This window comes from Coptis chinensis, chromosome 7 (genome assembly GCF_015680905.1).
Source record: "Coptis chinensis isolate HL-2020 chromosome 7, ASM1568090v1, whole genome shotgun sequence".
Lineage (NCBI taxonomy): Eukaryota > Viridiplantae > Streptophyta > Magnoliopsida > Ranunculales > Ranunculaceae > Coptis > Coptis chinensis.
The window spans coordinates 62,151,546-62,171,358 of NC_141462.1; the positions used below are offsets into that span (position 1 = coordinate 62,151,546).

Genomic DNA, 19,813 nt, shown 5'->3' on the forward strand with positions numbered 1-19,813 from the left:
TTTAGAGCATCTTTAGCAGAGCAACCAAAAAAACATCAAAATTTTTAACCAAACCAAACACCAAACCAAAAAAACACTAAGCAACTTTAGGAGCAACATTAAAAACATCATAACTACGCTGCGTTTTGCCAAAACCGCCAGATAGGATCCACGCGGTTTTGGCAAAAACCACTAAAGCCTAACTGACAGGCCCAAGCCCACGCGGTTTTGGCAAAACCGCGTGATGTTCAGAACACCGCGTGCTACTTCTATATAAACAACTCCAAAGCCGCGCGGTTCAGTCACTTTCACCTCTTCTCACAATTATAAAACCCTCTCTTTAGTTAAAAAAAAAACAAAAACCTACCTAAACTCTTAAAATTTGATATGGATCCTTTTGAACCTTTCGACGGTGATGATTGGCAAAGATAACGCATCGACATTGGCGATGAGGAAGTAGAATACGGTTGGGGAGAAGACAGTGGGGAAGAAAAACCCGAGGATGTCGCGCCGGCTGATAGACATCCATATGTACTAGAGTATCAGATGAACGACTTTGATTGGCAATTTGCACCTAGAGAAGCACTTGATATGGAAGTTGTGTCTTCTACACGTGATACAAAATACGGTCGAAAGTGCGCTAATAATACTCGTAATTAATTAGTTTTGATTAAATATTTTGAATATTAATTAGTCGAGTTGGACCAATTAATTATTTACCTTATAATGCATTATTTTTTTTTTATAATATCAAAGATGTTGTTGACTCACCGAAGTTAGATCGGCTTTACTTGGTGTTAGAGAGTGGTGGAAGGTTATTAGGAGTTTGGATGAGTTTGTACATATTAGAGATAGTATTTTGTATACACCTTTGGGTATTTTGATTGATATGGATTATGAGAAGGCCGACAGGCAATTGGTCATAGCTTTAGTAGAAAGATGGTGGAGTAGAACTCATACATTTCATTTTCTTTGTGCAGAGTTAGGGTTCACACCACTAGACTTCACTATGATTTCTCGGGTTGAGTATCGTATAGGCCAACCGATACATTTTCATACAAATTATGAGAATATGGATAGTATGCTTATGAAGTTTTCCTCGTTTAAGCGCGGATGCTTATGATTCTTTTGGGATTAGGCTATCTCATATTAAGATTGCATATATGGAACCCCTCTTGCATCCTGATACACGAGCGGAGTTAGCTTTAACTGTTCTACCGGGTAGTGAGGGTGTTGATCAGTATGTTAGGGCTTTTTTGATGTTTTTTATTGGCCATGTTTTGTTTCCCAATAGTCATTCGACGGTACGACTGGGATATTATGCTTATGTATCTGATTTGCATACTATGAGAGATTATGACCTGGGTAGCTCAGTATATGCCACATTGATATCGGCGTTAGATAAAGCTTCAAAGACATTCGAAGTAGAAGTCCTCAAATTGCAGGATTCAACGGGACTTTTAGAGATTTGGTTTTATGAGTACTTTCGATGTCTTTGTCCTAACATAGACATGATTGCTGATACTCGCCCTAGATTTGCTAGTTGGTCATGGCCTCACTTGACTCGTAACAGAGGGCAGGTTATGAATAATATCTGTATGGCTCGTGCTCAGATTGATATTAGATCATTGTCATCTATTGAGTGGAGACCTTGGCGTTTGTCTACTGCCTTTGACGATCCAGCTGTATAGCATGCTTGTGTGTTGTAACGTCCGAGAGTTGTTTTTGCCGCGACGCGGATCGCCAAGTTTGGTACCGTGGGCGGCGGATGTTGGAGGCGATGACCGGACGCTATGGAGTTCCATGTGCTCCCATCCCATGATGTTAGTGATGCAAAGTCGTGGGGTAGAATTCAAGTTCATGAAGTTCATGCCGGTGGTGGTCCTGGCCGAGATCGTCTTCTTTTGTTGTTGAAGCGATCACCGATCAAGATGATAGATGGTGGAACCGTGGTTCCATGGGTCCGTTGTTGCCTCCCCGTTGGTCGGGTTAGCAACTTCGAAGTTTGTGGGCCTGGAAGGGATGAGGCGCGAGCTACGATTCCTCATCCGCCACGTACCGCCTGTTTATTAACCCACAACCTCCTCGAATGCATGCATATCACCCCACTCCCCGTGGTTCCGCCAAGAATCCTCGATGTTTGCCGTGTGTGGACCTCGATGGGGAGCCTACTTATATTTCCATTCCCGAGGTGCCTTATGCTCGTTTCTCGAAGTTAGAGCGATATTGATCAAGATACCATCGTGAGTTTAATTGTTTTATTTATCTTCTTCATTATATATATAATATGTACTCACAATCGTATTTTCTTGGATTTTCAGCCGAGGTTCGGAAAGATATGAGAACCGTGTTCTTAGGTTTGATGGGATGAGGACCGCCTCAGATCATTATAGCCAAGAAAGAGAGGAGGCATATTCTCGACATATCGGCAATCCCAGCCGCGTGTATGACGAGACTTCTGAAAGCGATGAGGATATGCAGCAAGTGTAATGCATTAACGCCAAAGAACATCGTGGATATGAGGAACTTCAGTCAAAGTAGTTAACCTCCGTCTTGCAGAGAAGATCATCAGCCTCGATTAGGAACTTAGAAGAGCAACTTCAAACGCCCAAATAGAGAGAGGAGAAGGATCGAAAGTGGTAAGTGGGCGTAAGAAGAGAGCTAAATAAATTTGATGTAATATGATAGGTTTTGGATTATTTTGGATATTATATGATTATATCATAATCATAGATTTTGATTTGTGATAATCATAATCATAGGTTTTAATTTCTTTAATTTTTTCGATTTTGAATTACAATTTTAATTTCTTCAATTGCACAAATGTTAATTTCTTTAACTTTTATGCACAACTCATAATTTTTCAAGTTCTATGCACCACGCTTCTAATTTTCAAAAAACGACGCTGTTTTGGCAAAACCGCTACTATTGAAGCCCAAGCCCACACGGTTTTGCCAAAATCGCTAATAGAAGCCCATTTAGCAGCTGAAGCCCGCTGTGTTGGCAAAACCGTGAGTGATTTGATACAAAGACTAAAACCTGGAACCAAATATTGGTCGATTTGGTGTTTGGTTTGGTGTTTTTTTGGTGTTTTCATCAACATGTAGTTCTCCTGAAGTTGAAAAAACACCAAATTTTTGGTGTTTGATGCTAGGTTGATATCACTGCTAAAGATGCTCTTAAAATACATCTCTAATCATTTTGAATAGCATGTTTAAGCTTTGTTTGATGTAATTCAAATTGTGAATGGACAAATGGTTTTTTTTTTATAAGACAATTATATTATTTGATTGCAAGACATCTTGAGCAATACACATGCACCCTTGCTTGATGAGTGGCCTCGATTGACACACACACCTACAAACTACGCGCAGACATTAGATTTTCATATTATTTATTTGTGGAAGAAATTGACAGTTACAAAATGAAAGGGTAAAAAGGAGAAATAAAAAGTTTTAAAACAGCTTAATATACCCAAAAAGTGACGGTTGTTAAAATTGGAGTAGAATCAAAAGATAATATTGGTCTTTCTCTAGACTAAAAACACACTAAAGAAAGTGTCTAGAGCCCAATTTCTAGACACTATATTATGATAGCCGAGTTTTCAGGAACACCCTCTCCACTTTGGAGTTGGCTATTTGTAATCTCCCTATAATTAGTGTTACCCCCTTTATTGAAATTAGAACAAACCCCGCTTGTATTAATAATTTAGAAGAACCTCCCTAATATCCCTTAAATTATATAATTACCCCCATTTCCCTAACTACAATTAAACAAACCATTTTTCATTAATAATTTAGAATAACCTCCCTAATGTCACTTAAATAACATACTTATCTCCCATTTTATTTGTTAAAAAAAAATTAGATGGATCTCTCCCCTCGGGCGCTTTAAGTGCCTATTAATCACAGATAAGCTTATGCTTATGCCCTCGAATCGATCCGGATCAAAAAAAATTTAGAAACTGGAAGGGTGCCATAAAGCGAGCGATTTCTTATACTTAATCGGTGATTAATCGGAAACTCGGTATAAAAAAAACACCGATTAATAGGTTTACAGGTTTTGTTTGTTTTTTTTAAATTTAAATAAAAAAAAAACCCCCAAAAAAGAAAAGCCCACTAATATATATATTAAAAACATTTCCGCTTCACCGAGGAAAAATAATCAAAACCGTAAAAATTGAAAAACCACTAAAGAAAACTCTTATGCTAGCTAACACTCCACCACTCAGGCTTGTAGTTTTTTTATTTTATTTTGTTTTAGGTTATTATATCACTTATATGTGACATATGTATTATAGGTTAACTAAAACAATTAATTCCGATTAATCCCCGATTAACTCCAATTAATCGCTATAAACTCTTAGAGCGACTTGCTCCCAATTAGTGCTTAAACTGCACAAACCTCTCCTATATAATTAGGAATACCATTTAGAATTAGAATTCAAAAAAACCATACTAGCTATCAGGTTATGTACAAATAGTTTAAATGTTTGACTGCCTGCTCCTGTAACTACTTAGAGAACTTTCATAAACATTGCTTCTTAAACCATTTTCTTAAAATTCGAAGAAAATTCAATAGAAAGCTGTAATAAAAGAAAAAATGTTTGAATGTAAAATTCAGGACAAACGTTCATTGTTGTAGTGAGATCTTCCAGTACTCATTTGTGACACTAAACCAAAAGAAATACAACTTAAACTAAAGGAGTCAAAAGTGATTCAAACGAAAAACATAAAGGGGAAGATTTAGTGAAAGTTTCATAACTAATGCAGAGCAGTCTATCAATATGGTGGTGAGTTGGTGACTTGAAAAGAAAGTTGAACATGTCATGGGTACAAAACAGATCCAACCAAACAATACTATCAAATTATCAACCCATGGCTAAACCAATGGCTCCGCATATTAAAAACTGAAAACCATACTCATCTGTCTATTAAGTTTCCATAATTTATTACCATGTACTACAACACTGTTGCGCAAATAGAGCATAAAAGTTACTGTCTTGCCAAAAGATATCATTATTAATCTTGAGCACTTGAAGGCGACTCACTACCTCTGGGGGAACCACGCCTTTCATCACCATCATCGTCCATCGGGCTCCTGTCGCCTCTAGGACTGGGGCTGCGACTGTGGCCATTTGCTTCAGTGGGGCTCTGATATCTTCTACCAACAGGGCTCTCCCTTTCAGGGCTGGGGCTTCTGCTCTTGCCTCTAGGACTCCCACTATAATCAGAACCATCATGCTGAACCTCTTTATGATCTGGAGGGCACCCCTCTCTCGTGGGCTGTCAACATCAGGTGTCGGATCATGCTTCCTTCCTTTGGATGGAGGTGGCGACTCTTCTTTGGTTTTGGGCTCCTGCTGTAGCGAGGACTCTTTGATCTCCTTTCCTCATGATCAAGACTCCGCTCTCTCTTGGGTGGTGATCTGGAATGGCTGGCCACAAAAAAATACAATCAAGTCACTTCCAAGAAAATGTACAACGGGTAACAATTGGATATAAAACACAAACAGCATAAGCACAAGAAAAGGATGGATACAGAAACGAACATGTTGTCGTTTGGCCTTTTAACTATACATATATATTCATTTCAAAAGCCATAAGGTCAAATTCATGAACTTGACGCTATGCATCCAAAACACTTACCTTGCCCTTCAAAAGTATTCTTCCAACCTACTGGCTACTGGTTATACCCATGTCGTAAAATCAATGACCACGTTTACTGATCTTCGTTATGGAAGGGAAAGAGGGACAAAAGAGTGAAAGAAATTTTACAAGCTATAAAAATTAAAACGCCTGTCAAACAATAATCGTGGAAACAAAATTAACAAATATTGAAGTTCACATTTCGTAACTAGGTTCAAAATATTTACCATAAATTCCTAAACTGCAGAAAAAAAAATTCTAACATCAACACCACCATGTTAGGAGTATATTCGAATGATTGTCAATTGTCTCCAATTTGCCTATTGAGATTCCAAACACGGTTCTATACCCTCTTACAGTATTCACAATCAAGTATTCAAGTTTACCCAATATTTGCTAATGCTACTTCTGCTGAAATAATATATAGATGATTTATCTTTGTTATAAAGGTAAAGGTACTTCTTATATAATCATTATGTATGCTTAAAAAATTACCACTGCACAAGTAAGAATTATAGCTACTAATAGCAAAACTAAAATACTGAAAAGAACAGCCTCCTTCCCGCTAAAAAACAATTTAATATGCAATCCTAACAAGTTTAAAAAATCATTTCTAGACAGAACGCCAGATCGCGGTCAGATGTACACTATATTGGAATTTTGATGCAAATTATACGTACATATATCTCAATCCAAGAAAAGTTCAGTAGCATAGAGATGTTCTGCAGACCTGTAACTGCGGCTTCGGCTGAAACTTCGGCTTCGACTTCTTCCATGGCGAGTAGGTGATCTTGATGGAGATCGTGAATAACTACGCCCACGTCTAAAACAAGACATCATCAAACACTATGGGATAACAATATTACTAATGTATATAATATATGAAAAATATGTATTACTTGAGGCTCTTCGGACTATTCTGACAGTTCCTCTCTATGTGACCTCTTTCACCACAACGATAACACTTGTTTTTCCAATCTCCAGCCTTGCAATCTCGAGCCCAGTGCCCATCAATACCACAATTGAAGCAGCGTCCGGATCCAGGAGGAGGGCCTCTACCTAGATACTCCCGCGAACTTGCCGCGCCACGAGGTCCCTACACCACATTTAAAACCAGGGATTGATATACTAACTCTCACTAAAAGTGCCAAAAGATGGATACCAACAACTCAGATGTATACAAGAACAAACTAAACTAGCAAAAGATGAAATTTTTAGTTAAGAAGGCTTACCCCTTTGGCGAATTCCACCACTATGCGACTTCCATCAAACTGCCGACCATTTAAGCTATATCTTGCATCATCATCAGCATCGCGCGGATCACTAAATTCCTGTACAGACAAGTAAGAACACAGAGAAATACCACAAGAAGCTTATAGCTGTGTAATGTTCTGCATATAGATGCTTGAAAAACAACTATGAGAGAGCAAAAACACTTACAATAAATGCGGTCAGAGCTTCAGATCCACATCGCGTACTCCATGGAAACGGTTGCCAGAAACAGTAAGGCCATCATGACTTAAGTACCAAAGGGTTTGTTACTTCGCCCCTCACAGAAGAACTAAACACCACTTTGAGATGGTTGCCATTCCATAAAGAAACGCAATAACATTATGGAAAGATTCGCCAAAGTCTCCTATAAACTCAGCAAGAATAGCCACCAAATCCACCAAGGGCACCCTCTCACCAGTTAGACCTCCAGGTCAGGCAAATGCCCAGAAACCTTCAACAAGATCATTCAAGTTAAAACACACGACTCACTGGTATGACGTCTCACACATTACATAGTGAGTAGTGAATAAAAACCCAGATAGGACAAGGCTCGGCTATGGTCCACAAGAAGTTGTCATACCCCAACAGACGACACACCCACCCAACCCCGAACAACAACAGATTACTAGCCCTCCTATGAACATCACTAACTGAGAAAACGAAACATTCTGACCAAACGAACACGGACTAAATTAATCTAAATCACCTAACTATCAAACACCCTTGAGTTTACGCAAAGTGGAGCAAACACTCTCGAAAGATAGAGCAGAACAGATTACAGGGATCAAGAATAGGCCTAGAGAAACAGCTTTTTGACTAGACATTGTGAAAGGAAGAAAATATTCAAGTAAAACCAAATTTTGATTCATATACAGAAAAGCTCAAATAAAGGAACTCCAAAGAAAGTACACACTCGAGATTAAAATTGAAGAAAACGAAAAATTACATCCAAAAGTTAAGCCTGGAAACAAATTAACATTCAATTTAAAATAACTAAATACCTTCCATATCTGCTGAATATTTCTTCCAAATCACGAGAGCGAGTTCGAGAGGACAAATGACCTACATATAAGCGTGTACTATTGCCATAGCGATCACGATCACGGTCATCATAACGAGGCATTTTGCAACACTGCAACAATTCGAGATCCCTTCATTACAATAATATCAGAGTACAGAAACAACTTACACTCACACGAAACACATACTAAGGCACTACAGTTTTCAAGTTTTCAAGTTTATGTTTGTCTAGCTAGTTGAAATTATACGCCTAATCCCCGACCCCCTAATTCCATTAGCAAAACACATAATTTGTTCATCAGTCATAGTCAATTTTGATTTTTAGGACGGCACGGCCCATTAAGGTCCGGGCATACTGATGTAAGGTTCAATTATATTAAAAATTGCAACTTTTATTTTATGTACAACCTAAAGAGTTGAACAATTAGCAGATCTAAAGTAATTCATAATCAATTTTGAGGTACAATAGATAGAGCGTACCTGAAAACCCTACTTTCCTCTTTCGCCCAATGTCTCCTTTTCGATTCAATCTCTCTCCTTGTATTTTTATTTATATAGGATTGAAGATGGGTTTAAACGGTTAGGATGCGTTTTGGTTTTTCTAATTCAATGGCTTGGATTAACTAACGCTCTTTTATATTATTTAACCGTTGCGAAGCGTGGCGTGTTTGTATATATACTTTACGGCCCAACCCATAGTCCACCAAATTTACCTTCAAATTGGTGTGGGTATGCCTAAACCCTCTAAATATTTCAAAAAATAAAATAAAATGGTAAATGTTGAATTATTTATAATTTGATGTTTTTTTTCAAGAGGCATGATGATGATTACTAGAAAGTATGCTTGTGCATATGCACTCGTTCTTTGAAAAACTTGGTCAATAGCATATCCACATTTCGTGACAAATTGTACATTTTAATTGAGAATAGTTAACGTAATTAGCTACCAAACATGAAAACAATAGCACACCAAACAAGGTTTAGCTAGATATACGCATAATGGCAAACTCAAGTTTACCATCCGCCAGACGGAAGCGTCGGAGGCCCTCTTTAAGGAAATGCATTTCCTTATCATCGCCAATAGATAATAGTCTCAAATTTCTGCCCATTCTTTTGTCTCCTGGATTCCTCAAATTGGTCTTCATCTTTTTTCGTCTGGGTAACATCGAACATGCCTCAGGTATCGAGCGGACACTTCCATTGGACGAAACCTCACGTTTAATTCTGTTTGTTCGGCATGGAATCCACCTTTGACCTGTAGTCATGAAATGCAGCTGCAAACCTGTGGGAAATGTGTTCTCTAGATTCCGCAATTAGACTATATATTTGTCCCGGTGCGCGAGCTCGCTTCAGTCGGAGATAACACAACCTAAAAATGTTAAATAATGCATGACCCTAAGCTTAGTGTAATCTAATACAACGCAAAGCAGCCCTCTCATTGGAGTAGAAAATGCCAATCTCCCCATAATGTTTGGAGTACAAATAACATTGCAGTCCCCATGTTCATTGTCATGCTTTTTGGAATGGTGATGGTGCGCCATGGCACATGGCCATCTCCTTCGCTTGACTCAAGCATCATCACCATAAAGAGTCGCCAAACGCTTTGCCAATCGAAAAGGAACGGTAAGAATTATGATAGATGTACCGCCAAGATGCATTGGTTCGTGTATGGAAGGTCCAAAGATAGGCAAGTTGTTGTTCAAAAGATATTTCACCAACTCCTGATTGTGAACCCGGTTTGGCAGAAACCATGCATGGTTGAATGCTGTGTCATCCATATTAGCATAAAAGTATGCAGCCAAACTCGGAGAGAATTAGTTTGGTCAGGTTGAAGAATTAGGGAAATACCACCCAATGTTTGGGATGTAATCATGGAAGACGGCCATAGCATCGAATCCACCTGGACCGAAGGATTGAACAGAAAGTTTGGGAGGTACCATGGATGATGAAGATGCAATGTTTGATGAAGATATGGTGGATGAAGTAAAGAAATGGGTAACCATACGCAAACCGATGGAAAAATGAGTATAAGAAAAATAGACCCTCCCCGTAGTTAATACGTTAAAAATTATATTAGTCACAATGGAAATGATTTTACAATCCTATTAAGCATTGCATACAAAAAGAAGACAAAAAGATAAGACAAAATACATAGTAAGATCTAAAAACGAATAATAACATAGATGATTATATACTTATTGACTTAGTAATATCATGATTTTTATATTGCTCTTGAGATGCATATTTTGCACCAAACCGCTTAGGTTCTATTTGTGGGTCGACAAGATTCCTATAATGTCCCCTCGGGTCGGCAGAGTACAGCTTTGATTTTCCATTAGAGAGATTTTTTTAAGATTGAGAATGATTTTCCAAGATCTCCTCCATTTGACAACATGCGTTTTCGACGCATCTTGGAAATCCTCAAGAGTTGTGATGATGATATTCGACGAAGCGCAGTAGTTCCCTCAAATACGATGAAGAATTTTAATGCCTTCCATGGGATTAATAATATTGAGATGGCATTTTTCAGAAAATAAATGAACCGAATTTGAGCTTGGGTTGTCGCTTCATCTATCGAAAGTATCGGTCCAAAACCCGGAGTAACTGTTTGAAGTACCTTTATATATGCTCTTTCGAAGGGGTGTCTCGAGAAATTATTGGATAAAACGATCATAATCTGCAGAACCAAAGTGGGCAGAACCGGCCGACCTTCTTTTGTTTTCTTGGTGATTACGTTCCGCAGGTGTGGATCGCATAAAAATCATCTCTTTAGGTTGCAAAACCAAAAGGTGAAGTTGAGGGCTTTGTGACTTCAGATTGAGGTGTGACGCTTTACCCACATGTCCCAACCGGTGGAGCAACAACACGTTGATTTCATTTCAAAGAGCGTTGAAGAAACCATGTGATGTGTATTTTTACGCCGCCATGAGATCTGGTAGCTTTAAAGAAAGTTTTTATGAATCGAATGATGACTCTTGAACAAGGGACTCCCGGGTTTTATGGGATTCATATATGAGGAGATCATTTCCTTATTCAATTCCAATCGCCGTTGTCCAGGTGCATTGAAGAGAATTTTCCATCTTCATATCCGCCAAATTGGTAGAACATCAAAACCAATTCCTGGAATAACTAGTTGCTGAATGATATAGAAGAGGCGCCCATCCGACGATATGATTTCCGGTGTCAAAATAAGGAGAAAACCGCCTTCTTCGAAAGTTTTTAGGTAATTGCTTTCTGCCGTTATTTTTTTGGTTGAGCCATTCGCGAGGAAGGATAGTGAAAATTGTATGAATAAGAATGGCTTAAAAAAGAAGAGATTTATAGGCAATCTATGAGGCTATACCAATCCGGAGTCCAAGTGTATTTAATGGCCCATGCGGATTATGAACAAAGATCATAGGGGATCCCAAAAAAGTCTTTGTCATGTCGACATCCAAATACAATTAATGAGATGGTTTAATGTTTAGAAAATAACGGAGGAAAGTTTCACGGGGTAGTTAAACTTACGTAATTTCAGAAATTATGATCATAACTTCGGTAATAGAATATGGATAGAATAATCAGTACATGCGGTGACAAGTGTTATGTGTACCTTGTAGCGGTATGATTTTCTCGAACACTATGTGTATCCATTAATTATTTTGGTGAGTTTTGGATGGCCTTTCTTTGTTATGGTTTGTTTATTTATTTATTATTATTATTATTATTATTATTATTATTATTATTATTATTATTATTATTATTATAAATATATATATATATATATATATATATATATATATATATATATATATATATTTTATAGAGGAAAAGACAACTAATATACACAAATATTTATACGAACTTCTCCATTTAATATCGTAACTTCGCATAAATGTGAGAATTATTTAACACACCATACTAATATACAAAATGAAAAAAAAACGGTTACATAGATCTAGATGTTCGGATCATGTTGTGCATGAGTGACAAGAGAATAATGATAAACACTGTTATCACAATTAATGTGATAGCCCATTGGCGTTACTCCTTTTCCCATCGCTCTATTTTATTCATTATGTTCAAGAAATTGAAAATTTGTGAAGAAGAATGTGTGAAGAGTGAGAGAAGTGGAATGAGTGAAAAGTGGAAAGAGAGTTGTATTTATAACTTGATTTACGAGCGTTGGGCATCGACCGTTTGGATCGATCCGTTGGGTTCTAACCGTTGGGCTTTGAGAGTAGGCCCAATGAATCAATGAAGCAAACTCATATTTTTTGAAGTCTTATATTAAGCATAAATAATTTCTCATTCAAACCGTCGAGATACAAAATTATGAGAAATCAACCGATATATAATAATTTAAGCTAAAAATAAAAATGCAATGCATAAGGGAAATAAATGACATAGTCATTTCTAAACCAAAGGAAATAAGCAACTCTTGTGAATCCTCGGGTTAGCGTAAGATGAACCCGGGTTTCGTCTTGGCCACGCATCTAACTGGAATGGATCGACCGTGCGGAATGTGGCCTATAGACATGCAACCCGATCTTGGAATTGCTGCTGATTTGCCATCATCATTCCGGAATTTGCCTTGGCGATTTCTCATTTCTTTTTGGAATTCATTCTGGAAGTAATCATCTCTTCTGGCGAAGAAACATCTAGCATACTTGAATTCATGTTCCTCAAGGCATCCATGGGAGTATTGATTGGTATGGTATCTTCATTAAAGCAGATCACGGTGGTGAAGGAGGAGGAGGAGGTGCGTTATCATGCTCAATGTCATCTCTAGCTACTTTGGGTCCCGACGGTCTAAAACACAAGTCTCAAAAATTCCAAAATTCTCGAAAGACCTTGTTTCAATGAAGAGTGTGATTTGGAACCCTAAGTTAAGCATAAAGTAACAAGTCACGACCAAAGAGGAGTGACCCTATTTGACGATTAAGTAGAATATGGCCCGTGAAATGGACCATATAGAAAGTGTGCTTCCTCTCACAGTAGGATCCAGCCCGACAGTGTCAAGAAAGTCTCATTCCACGTCGGGCGATCTTTGAAGTTCAATGGCGTTGTCGCCCACCATTGAGTGGCGGCTAATTGGTTACGTCTGGCGAATGCTTTGGTACACGCGATTCGAGCGATGTTGTACTCCCCTCGAGAAGCGTGTCAAACATCAAATCCCCGTGGTCGGATACTCGACAATAACAGGTCGCTATCGAAAGTTAATCGGAATCTGGCGGTATTGAATCAACTCCGGCGTGAGTTCCGCGTTCCATCCCATCATTTGTAATCCAAAATTCGTCACCCCGAAACCACCATTATTATAAAATTTCAACACCAATTCTTCGAAATATTGAGCTGGGATTCGATGCAATAGATATTCCCACTCTCTACTAGCAATTTCCTCATCGAAAAATGGGTGAAACATCAGGAATTATAGAGATTTGTGAAATTTCTCTCGGTTGTAATTCTTCTTAGGCGGCCATAGCGGGTGTAAATTAACTTTTGATGGTGCAAATAGCAAGAGGAGGTGGAGGAGGTGGTCGGAGGAAGGGGGTTGAGTTTGGTGGAGGTTGGCGTCGCGGCGGGTCAAATTCACTCTTGGTATGCGCGAGTGGAGTGGATAATGGGGGACCAAGATTCGATTTTGTGGAAGAAGAAGTGAGGGGGTGGACACGTGGGTGCTTGTAGCGTGGGGCTTTTGTACCCAGATTTTGGTTTTGGGTTGGGCAAAATTTTGGCCCAAGTACAAATGAATTACAGAAATTCCTCTTATGTCCCGAAATGTTCGAAATTTCAAAGCGTGGAAATTCGATTCGTTTCAACTCAAATTGAGCGAATGAGATATCGAAACGATCGGTATTAAAATGCCATCCACTAGAATATGAAAAATCACATTCAAACATTTTTTTTTTTTTTGGTTTTATTTATTTATACTTTTATATACAAATGTACAAGTTAGAAGAGCGTGTCAACAACACCGGAAATCCAAATAAAACAACACATCACGGCTTAACTTCGGGGCAACTTTCATGGCGCTCGGCTTAACCCAATCCGACGGCGTGGCTTATCCTTTATGTTTTGGGGGGCCTAGGGTTCGGGGCGGTACCATCCTCGACCGATGTGCAATGGTCTAATAATAATATTACCCTTAGTACATATGGTATGGCCTCAAACTGCCCAAAGCAGTCACATAGAAAACTGAGCGGGGTTGGCTGGTGGAATCCATTGCCCTGCATCTGAACTAGGAAATGTCCGATGGTGCATATCACGACTCTCTTTGGGCACCATCTTTGGGTGCTAATAAAACAAAACGCAGTATATACATGTTGAGTCTTTTAACGTCGGATCCTCAAGGCGAATGTGAGTCTTTTAACGTCGGATCCTCAAGGCGAATGTGAGTCTTTTTACGTCGGATCCTCAAGGCGAATCCCAAATGGGAGCAACGGGACGACAGCGAAGTTTATCTGTTGAGCTGGTGGGGATAATAATATACCTTATACGGGCTCATCTCGGATAAAAGATCAAGACACAGACGAAGGAGTTTGGCCAGTTCATACACCACCCCATCCTTTTTCACTGTAAATTTTCGAGCAAAAGTACTACGACCATTACCAATTCGAGATGGGTGAGATTTGGACCAAATGATGAGTTGGAGTTTGCGAGGAAGAGAATAGAAAAGGGAGGAGAAAGAAGGAGTTGAAATTTTTGGTACCCATTGTTTTCCTGGAGGCACGTTTGCTCGATTATCAGAAGACATTTATACTCAGTTCTGAAGTAGAGTTTTTGTGGACTAAGGTTCCGGCACTTGCAACCACACACTCTAGGGATTTTTTAGAAAAGAAAATAGAAGAGGGCCCGGCTACCTTAATGGCATACTTTTCTGTTTAAATACACGGAAAGAAGTACACCAATGAATCTATTAGTGCGGTAGACTGGATCATTTAGAAGAGTCTCTTCGACATCCGGAGGCGCCAATTCATGATAATGTTTAAAGGCGCTTGGCCATTTACTTGAAATTAAGCTACCATCATTTCGTTTTCCACGAGAGATAGCCCCATAAGGGGGCCAGAGAAATGAAAGGACCGGACCATCGAAGTTTTTAATTTTCTGGAAAAATGTGTAATCTTGAGTTGTACATCAAAACTTTTTGACCGACTTTGAACTCTTTTTCGCAATATGTGCTTGTCATGCACTCTTTTCATGTTGGCTTTATAGGATTTGAGAGATCATAGGCATCACTCCGAATTTCCTCAAGCTCATTTAACTGCAATTTTCTCTTTTAAGCACGCGTTAATTGTTATAATTGAGGCTTTTGATGGCCCATAGAAGCACGGTGCTCAAGTTCAACATGACGGATGACAAGGTTTTCCAAAAGCGAGGCGATCACGGAGACATCCCTATAGGTGTCTTAAAAGGCGCTACGTATGCCCACAAGGCATCGATAATCAGTAGAGACCGATCTTTCCTAGATGGATTGACGCAGTTTTTCCAAAATGGATTTTATTTCTCGATTAGAGACTTCTACTTGACCATCGGTTTGAGGATGATCACGGAGTTGCCACTTTGTGCATGACTCCATATTTCTTTACTAATGATTCAAAAATTTTATTGCAGAAATGTTTTCCCGTCACTAATTATAGCTTTTGGAACACCAAATCGAGAAAATATTTTCTTTTACAAACAAAACGACCGTTTTTATGATCGTTAGCCACGACATGTCAATGCCTCAATCCATTTTGACACATAGTCAACTGCTACAAGTATGTATAGGAAGCCATGAGAATTTGGAAATGGACCCATGAAGTCGATGCCCCATACATCAAAGATTTCCACAATTAGAATGGGATTTAAGGGCATCATATTACGTTGAGTAATGCGACCTAACTGCTGGCAGCGATTGCATGTTTTGCAATGCTCATGTGCATCTCTAAACAGTGTTGGCCAATAAAAACCACATTGTAGAACCTTGGCCGCAGTTTTCTTACCACTAAAATGACCACCACAAGATTGTTCATGGCAGAAGGATAACACATCGTTGTGTTCCCAGTCGGGAATGCAACGGGCGGATTAGTTGGTCCGAACAATACTTGAAAGAGGTAGGGATCATCCGAAATAGAATTTCACAGTGGATAAAAACTTTTTCCGGTCATTACGAGACCAAGATAAAGAAACTTCCTCGGTAACTAAGTAATTTACTATGTGCGTAAAGGGGGCGAAAAAATAAAGTACAAGTGTTCATCCGGAAAGGAATCACGAGATAGGTTCAAGTGTGATTATCAACATCAACGACAAGTCTTGACAAATGGTTCGCAACCACATTTTCGCTACCTTTTTATCTCTAATTTCGAGAGTAAACTTTGCAAAAGGAGAATCCATCGGATCAACCTTTGTTTTGCATCTTTTAGCTAATAGATAACGAAGTGCCGCATGATCAGTGTAGACAATAGTTGGAGAACCCACTAGGTAAGGACGAAACTTATCTAATGCATATACAAAGGCGAGAAACTCTTTCTCAGTGGTGGTATAGTTACGTTGAGCTTCATTAAGGGTTTTACTCGCGATAGTAAATGACAACCGGCTTATCTTCGGCGTTGCCCTAGTACATCTCCAATAGCATAATTATTTTCAGCGTCACACATTAATTCAAAAGGTTTAGACCAATCAGGTGGTTGAATTATGTGAGCGGTAGTTAATGCGGTTTTTAATACCTCAAAGGCTTGTTTGCAACTGAAACTGAAATCAAAAATGGCATCTTTAAGCAGGAGATTGGTTAAAGGTCTAGCAACCTTTGAGAAATCTTGAATAAATCTCCTATAAAAACCTGCGTGTCCTAAGAATGCGCGAATGTCTCGAACTGTTTTTGGTATAGGAAGTGAAGCAATTTTTTCTATCTTAGCTTTGTCGACTTCGATTCCGTCCTTTGAAACGATATGTCATAAAACTATTCCTTTAGTAACCATGAAATGGCATTTTTCCCAATTAAGAACAAGGTTTTCTCTTCACAACGTGTAAGGACCTTTTCAAGATTTTATAGGCACTATCGAAAAGAATCTCCATAAATTGAGAAGTAGATCCATGAATACTTCCATAAACCGTTCAACCATATCAGCTGAAAATATGAAGCATGCAGCGTTGAAAAGTACCAGGTGCATTGCAAAGGCCAAAAGGCATTCGTCTATATGCAAATGTACCAAATGGACAGGTGAACGTTGTATTTTCTTGATCGCCAGGTCGATGACTATCTGAAAATAACCTGAATAACCATCAAGAAAGCAGTAATAGGCATGACCGGCTTAAACTTTCGAAAGCATCGATCGATGAATGGAAGTGGAAAGTGATCCTTACAGTGTGACGGCATTAAGTTTGCGATAGTCAATGCATATTAGCCATTTCTTTGGGATCTGGCGAAAATGCATTCATCTTTATCATTTCGCATTAACCGTAATGCGATTTCTTTGGAACCACGTGTGGGACTCACCCAAACACTATCGAGATAGGGTAAATAATACCGCATCTAGTAATTTTAACACTTCCTCCCCGACCACATCTTTCATGGTAGGGTTTAGGCGTATTTGTGGTTCTGGCGACGTCTTAGCATTTTCTTCCGGTGTATCGATAGGTCCACACATTAGGTTCAATGCCTTTAATGTCATCGAGGGACCATCAATAGCGAACGATGTTGTTGAATGACATTACTTAAAAAGCGAGCTTCGATCGTCGGTTAATTGTGAAGAAATAATAAGCGGGTGGCGACCATCGACATCAAGGCATGCGTATTTTAATTCTGAAGGAAGTGGTTTTAATTCAGGGGTGGGCGGAGTGGGTATTAAAAATTCTTGAGGAAGGTCATCATCCATGTAGTAAATAGATTGATGATCATCCAAGTTACTTGACATCACTGTTGTAGGGTCAAATAATGGTACTGACTCTAATAACTCATTTACGTCTTGTGTGTAATCATCGTCCTCAAATTTAGATTCGCTAAAGGAAAGAAATTGGTACACTTCATCTTCAGGAAAAGAGTTTGTGAAATACTCTTGCGGAATGCTGTCAACCCTGTTGACTTCACCATCAATGTCAGGCTCTGGAAGTTGTTTCATCAACTTGAACACATTCACCTCGACCGAAAGATTTCCGAAGGACATGGTTATGGAACCATCTCTACAGTTAATAAGAGCATTAGCAGTGGCGAGAAACGGACGTCCTAAAATGATAGGAATGGAATCACATGCCCATACGTATCCAAAATAACAAAGTCTACGGGATAGAAGAAATCTTGGACTTTTTACGGGGCGTTTTCCACAATTCCTTTTGGATACTTTATGGAACGATCGCTAACCGGTAGAGTCATGGTGGTAGGTTTGAGCTCATGAAGACCTAGTTGTTTAAATAAATAATATGGAAGTAAGTTCACACTAGCTCCTAGGTCTAATAAGCCGCGGTAGCCATGTATTTGTCACCTAAGGTGCATGGAACCGATTGGTCTACCCGGGGTCCTTGTATTTTACTATACCATTGTGTTTGGTGATGGAGGAAACCGCTTGATGAGGAACATTAGTTCTCCTTTTGTGGTGCACATATCTTTCAGAAATTTTGCATGTTTTGGTAATAATTTTAAGGCATCGAGAAAAGGTAAGTTGATTGTTAAATTTTGAAAAGTCTCTCGAATTTCAGCAAAATTGTCATCAGGTTTATTCTTTGCCAAGCGTGCAGGAAACGGTGCCTTAGGGCGGAATTTGGCAAAAGGGTCTACTTGCTTGTTTCCTACATTCGGAGGTGTTGACTCTGTTGAATCTGGGGAATCTTCCGTAGATTCATTATTAGAAATAGATTCCTTGGAACCCTCTTTTTCTTTTGGTTGATCATCTGGCATACGTATCTGATTGTCGACAGTTTTTCCAGATCGTAGAGTAGTGATTGCATGCACCTCACCTTGGTTGTGGGTGCTTGTACCAGGGGCATTGGTCAGTTCAAAGGCTGTGTTTGCTGGTTTAGGGTTTGGAACTGCTTGTGCAGGAAACACGCCTTTCTGACTCTTTTCTTGTGCCAATTGCTGAAGTGATTGTTGGATAGACGTTAAAATTTGAAATTTGTTGGCTCATGTAAGCCAAGAAAGTCTCATTTGTCCTATCCGTAATGGTTGGCGAGGTTGTCAGGCAACAGTAGTAGTTCTCGATTATTGCTTAGAAGTTGTTGATTATAGTTGGGATTTGGATTATTTGGAACAAGGCTTGGTTGGTCCGATAATTAGCATTGGGATTATTTTGAAATTGACCTTGTTGGTATTGTTGATTATTTCCTTGGCGGTATGGAATAAAATTATTGGTAGGTCGAGCAGGTGGATTAGCTTAAAACCGGGAGGAGCCCCATTTGTTGGTTATTTTGACGCAAAGCTTAAATTCGGATGTTGTCTCCACGGTGCATTGGGAATGTTGAATGCACATGCCTCCTCCCGCTTGTTGAGTAGGGGAAGCATATAACAAAGGGACAATATGCATCGGGATGATCGGGGACTAAGACAAAGGACACAAGGAGCGGTGTCAACGCGTTCATGACCGGGTTTTGGTAGTTGATCGTTTACTTGAACTGCAAGGGCATCTACTTTTTTAGTTAGGGATTCTATCAAATTTTTTATTTCAGGATCGGGTTTTACCTCAAAAATAGATGTGGGTTTTGTAATAGTATCCTTTGATGATCTAGACGACTCAGTGTTACCCCAGTGTGTACCTTTTTTCGCTTGTTTTTCAAGAAAAGTATAAGCTTCAGTAGCTCCTTTGTCCATGAAGCAACCTCCGTTCATTATATCAAGAGTTTCTTTTTGATGATCAGACAGACCATTAAAGAATGAACGAACAAGGACAGCTTTTTCTAGTTGGTGGTGAGGACATTTAAAGAAGATCGATAAAAGCGACTCC

The 19,813-nt window shown here is 39.1% G+C and overlaps 1 pseudogene across 1 annotated transcript; it reads right to left on the reverse strand.

The window, feature by feature from the left end:
• Positions 1–4,823: 4,823 nt before the first annotated feature.
• On the reverse strand, positions 4,824–8,031 carry LOC147488288 (uncharacterized; annotated as a pseudogene). Its single transcript, XR_015202447.1, has 5 exons — positions 7,894–8,031; positions 6,860–6,958; positions 6,527–6,723; positions 6,358–6,450; positions 4,824–5,416 (listed from the first exon to the last, which is right to left on the reverse strand). The product of XR_015202447.1 is annotated as an uncharacterized LOC147488288 (transcript).
• Between the last annotated feature and the right edge of the window lie 11,782 nt (positions 8,032–19,813).